Here is a 6,000-nt window from a genome sequence, read left to right as displayed (position 1 = left end):
GTGAAATAGGCCGATAGCTCTCTGGCTTGCTCCCATCCAGGCTAGGTTTCTTCAGAATAGGACGAACCATGGCTCGCTTCCACTTCAATGGAACTTCGCCAGATGTTAGTGACAAATTGACCAAGGAACAAAGCGGTGAGATGTCATGTACCGCTATGTCCTTGAACACTTCAGGGCAAAGTGGATCCTCTGGGGACCCAGACTTCACTCTGCGGGCCAAAGTGCCTAAGCTATCAGAAGTTAGCAAAGGTAGAGAATGTAGTCCCTCCGATGGTGGTGGCTTAAAAGATGGATTCGCCGAGGGAATGACCAAAGGAAAGGCTCGATAGATGGCATTCACCTTTTCCAAAAAAAACTCTGCCAACTTTTCACAATGCTCCACAGAGCTCTGATGTGATGTTGTGACTTTTTTGGCAGTGAGGTCTTTCAGTACCTTGAAGATAGCCTTTGCCGGGTTCGAGCTATTCCTGAATTGTGTCGCGTAGAAAGCGGCACGAGTTCTACATACCGCCCGATGGTACACCTTCACCGATGACAGATATAGAGCCTTCTTTGAGCTGGAGTAGGCTTTGCGCCATGCCCGCTCTGCGCGCTTACAAGAGACCTTCAAAGCCCGCAGTGAGTCGTCGTACCAGGGGCTGGCCTTGCCAGTTCTAGTTTTGCAGGTTACCAAGGGGATGAGGGTGTCCAAGGCCCTAGAGACCCAGTCGCTAAACCTGTCATATACCTGATCAGGCGTGCCCGAGATGTCAAACGGGTCAGCCGATAAGAGGAGGAAGAACTCATCCAGCTTGAGTTTGTTCCAGCGTCGTCTTGGAACAGAACACACCACTGGCTTGGATGGACTAGCCACAATAGGGCAGTGGAACTGTATCAAATAGTGATCAGTCCATGCCAGGGGTGTGTAGCTGGTGACGCAGGCTTCCTGAATTAACCCATAAGTAATTATTGATATGACCTAATGGAGAGCTGTATGGCGACCGCCTAAAATCAAACAAAATCTATTGCATGCATCAGGGTGACGTCCCATCGGTGCTGCTCAGCCCATTTCAGAGGCACCTTGCAATTATCTACCTGGGGGCTAGTAAGAGGCTGCATGGAGTAGAGGGCTTCCATCTTAAGGATCAATGGGCAAGAAGGGGTGGCAGTCGTATTTCTAAAAGATCAAGGCCCTGACTTTGCTTTGCCTAAAATCATCTTTGCAATATTGTTCTACACTTCAGTTTGAGCACCTATATATAATTAATCTCATTTATGCCTGAGATTGGGAGCAGCGCATTTTCATATATTATTTACATATTCAGTTGAAATGCTCTTTCACTCTGTCAGAGGATTTATCCCCACCTAGCTGTCATGACATGCCTAGTATTTTAATCCAAAATCTACTGTTGTGAGACTTGTGTTCTTGTCGGATACTAGTGGACCTCAAATGTATCATTTAACCAGAGCACAGAAACTGAGCATCAATCAAAGAATGTTTTGCTTCCAGCAAAGAACATGCCATTTACCCTAGTTGTGATGTATATCAGGTCGGTGCCTTGCTTTCCATTTTACTTGGCAAAGTGTGATAATTAGGGTTTATAGAACATTTTTCCTGTAAGTTTGGTGTTCAAATCTGCTAGATCTGGTCTTTACTTAAACCTACATTTAGCTGGAGAACAGCCGCGCCCCGTGCAGGTAAGAGTGGTGGGTCTGGGTTGGGGGGGATTTCGACCGACAAGGGAAAATTAATTATTTATTTAATTTTCCCTCGCAGTCGTTTGTCAAATCCAAAGCCCCCCACCAACTCGGCCCCACCGCTCTTACCTGCACGGGCCGTGGCTACTGGAGAATTTGATAATTATTAACTACTACTACTAACTTCTAATACTACTACTACTATAACTAAAAATAATAATAATTATAATAATACATATTCATTGTACAAGATTAATTCCAATGTTTACACAAAAATATCAACGAACAACATACAATTAACCTAATAATGAAAATATTTACAAAACACATTTGCAACTTTCCTGAGCAATGTAATATTTACTTCAATTATTCTTATACATTCAACCTGAACAACCAATACAATGAATAGCATACAAATAAAACTTGCTTAGAAATCTTCAAATATAATTTGCTTCTCTCATTTCTAATTATTCATTTGCAATGTACACCGTTATTAAATCCATCATCCAAACTAGTTGAGCTGGTTCCAGGTCAACCCTGGTCTTCTGTTCCAGTCTGCTATTTTCTCTATCCATGTGCTATACAAAACTCGGGGTAAGCTGTGGCTGCTGCCCCTTGAAGTAACAGAAAGTTGCTTGCCCACAATATCTAACACTCAATTTTAAGGAACAGTGAGCGGTGTGATTTCCCGCATTTGCTGATCAGAACCTGGCATGGACATTATACGTGCAGGAAGGACTCATCCTGCATCTATTTTTGCACAAAGAGCAACTTCCTTCCAAAGGCAACATCTAAAGTTGGAAATTGACCAAATCCAGCCATGTCAATTCTTAAAATATTTTATTGTTGTTGAATAGGACTAATTTTTAGGTCGAAGCCTACTAGACAGTGCAACTGTCTGGTTGCAAAAGATTTCTTGGGGACATTCTGAAAGCTTCCCTGGGAATGCATCCCACCCATTGCTTGCCATTGGCTTTATTTATTTCGTATTTATTATTTTTATCACGTTTGCTTGCTGCATTTGTTTTAGGCCAGCATGTCTTTATCCCTCCTGTGGAGCATAGTCTGTTTACTACCAATCTGACGGGCTGCTTGTATTCTTCCATGAGTGCTTGCTTTCTGGAAACTAATTTTTTCTGCAGTCCAAAACATTAGTAGATGTGATTTCCGTTATCTCCCTTGTATGCTAGTTCAGAAAGCAGTAAAGTGCTGTATTTCTTTGAAAATGTTTCCTGCCTCCTATCTTTTTGCTTGACTGAATCTTCTTATCTATGAGTCCCCAGTTCATCACACTCGCATGCCTGTGAGGAACAATATTCTGTCTATGGGCTTGTGTATTTTGGTCAGTGCTCTTTACTAATAGCATAACTTCCTCAAATGTACGCCTCTGCCGTTGGCACTGAAAGAAGGGAGTTTGGGGAAGGGGTGCTGAAACACCCATAAAAATAACCATGCTGGAGTTCAGCAGTGAATAAGCAATAAACAGGCCTTTACATTTTGTTTTTATCTTGTCACATTTGCTGTCCATTTAAAGATAGTGGCCAAATGTTAGGTTCTGAGTTCCAGGAGCTTGGTGTCTACTTTTGTTTCTCTGACTGCAAAATGAGAGGATTTATGTGACAATGTTGCTGTGTATGGGAATATAAAAAGGCTGAAGCATGTTATTTTTCAAGCACACAACAAAATGTAAATGCCTGTAAAGGAACTGTACAAATATTTCAAAATATATCATAATTAAGAAAGCACACATGAAGAAATTTTTTTGTAATACTGAAGTGTGGTGGAAACAAATATTTTATTAACAAAACAAATCAATACACTAGGTGATGCTGATTTCCATACATTATCCTTTGTGAGCTGTATGGTTTTATCTGTAAAACTGTATGTCTGTGCAATTGTAATGGTCATTTGAATTAAAAATGTGTTTGCTGTAATGCCAGTGCAGTACCACATCATGCATATTGCACTCTAGGCAACTTCATTCTGCGACACAGAACTCCACTCTAAACCACTCAACTCGACAACACTCAACTCTGCGACACCCTACTCCACTCTATGCATTCTATGCCCCTACACTTTACGACACTACCCAGTCTATGCCACTTTACTCTACGACACCCTACTCCATTCTATGCATTCTATGCCCCTACACTTTACGACACTACCCAGTCTATGCCACTCTACTCTACTCTATGCTACTTCACTGTGTGACGCTCTACTCCACTGTACGTCACTCCTTTCTACAGCAATCTACACCAGAGGTCTTCAAACTTTTGTAGGTTGAGCCCCCCCAGCTGAATTTTTTTAGATGTTGGGCTCCCCCATCACCTGACAGAAATTTCTGGAATTGACCGCCACGCGCACATTCCGTACAGGGGTGAGTGAGGTGACCATATGAATTTGGGTGTGCATGTTAGTGCAGAGTGGAACGAATGAATCTATGGTTAGTGGTGGGCTTATTGGAGTGAGATTGCAGTTGGAGCAGTGAGGGGGACAGGTGAGTGAAGTGTCACGAGTGCAGGTTGAGTAGTGTGCTCTTGTGACTGCGGGGTGAGGTACAGGGTGAACAGCGCAAGTGCATTGTAAGTGCAGAGTGATCACTGTGAGTGGAGGGTAAGTGGGTGAATGATGTGAGTGCATGGTGATCAGTGTGAGTGCAGGGTGAGCGGGTGAATGGTGTGAGTACATGGTGATCAGTGTGAGCGCACTGTGATCGCTGTGAGTGCAGACTGATCACTGTGAGTGGAGGGTAAGTGGGTGAATGGTGTGAGTGCATCGGGATCAGTGTGAGTGCTGGGTGAGGGTGAAAGTGAAGGGCGAGAATGAGGAGTGAGTGGTCTGAATGCAGGGTGCATTCCCAGACACTTGAAGTAACTCAGCATGTTATTGACGGCAGCGTAGGGTTTCAAATGTGTTAAACCATTGCTAATATGGCAGTAACCAGGGATCAGGGTGGAGGAAATAAATAATGTGCTGATCCCTCAACAAACTTCCAGTCTTATGATTAGGGTTGCCAGCTCATTATTTTGTTGTTACAGATGGTATAAAAATAAGCAGTCACCTAAAGCTGTATTTTCAGCACTTGTCTGTGCAGACTTTGAACAGCAAATATAAATAGAAAGAACTTTTAATTGTTTTCTAGAGCTGCACGAATGATCAATTACTGATAATAAAAGGGAATAAAGACAGAAAAGTCACATTACAAATGAATACATACTTCTTATTCATAACCATATTTAGCAATTTGCAGGCTGTTTAAACAACACATGGCTGGCTTGCATGTTGCGCGTCTGCCTGTGCAATTTTAAAAGAAACTTTCAGGGACGTTTTAAGGATTTTGGGGCCTGTGGACCAAATGTATTTTCGGGGTCCCTGTTCGGACCAGCTTTAAGTTTATGATCCAGTCTCATCTCTTTCATGCCTTCTTTGGTCAAATACTAAATGTGTGTACATTGGATATTCAGGGATAGTGATGTGTGTTTTCAGTATGTAACACAACAGCAGTTCAATAATATTACTGCAAATAATCTGTCACACCCTTCCATTTCTCATATGTGAGGTCATGTATTGATCTAAAATAAACTTTTTACAGGGATGTTGCATGGCGCATAAACATTTTGTCTGCAAAATGTTTGTAATAGACTCTTACACATTAAAAATGAATGATAGAAACACGCTATTTACAACATACAGCATTAGCCACCTAAACAAATGTGGGCAACAGCATGGATGTATCTATTCATTTATTTGTTTGTTTGTTGTCACAATTTAAGAAATGATTGCTCTGCCTCTTATTTCCTAGTTCTGGCAGAGTTATTTTGGGATTTTGATATCCAGGAATGCACTTTTAACCGAAACTACCAATTTGCAAATATTTGACGTTCTCTTCCATCCAATACAGGTCTTCACATTCCTTTTCGAATGTACATCTTGACTTTTGGGGATATGTACGGCTTTTTAAAATTTATCTTACATGAGCGTAGATCCCAGTGGTGTAGCAGCTGCATTGGTAGCATTGGTCTCTGAGCCTCTGTTAAATCTGCTGGTTACTGCACCTCAATTCTACCTTTTGTTAGCTACCCAGCTAATATCACATGCCTATTTCTATTGCTTGCAATTGGGTCCATGGAGCACTTGCTGTGCCTCTGTTATCTAACTCTCCCAAGAGGGGGTTAATTTAGAGCTGAAATGCTTCAGCTGCAGTGGGAGACAAGGAGTCTCCTCTGCTAAAACCGAAAGCGTGTCTGTTTGTTTGCTTTCGGTTTTAGCAGAGGAGACTCCTTGCCTCCCACTGCAGCGGATCATGTCAGCTCTATGAATTAA

Source organism: Lissotriton helveticus, chromosome 10 (assembly GCF_964261635.1).
Source record: "Lissotriton helveticus chromosome 10, aLisHel1.1, whole genome shotgun sequence".
NCBI lineage: Eukaryota > Metazoa > Chordata > Amphibia > Caudata > Salamandridae > Lissotriton > Lissotriton helveticus.
Note: the sequence above shows the minus strand (reverse complement) of the source record.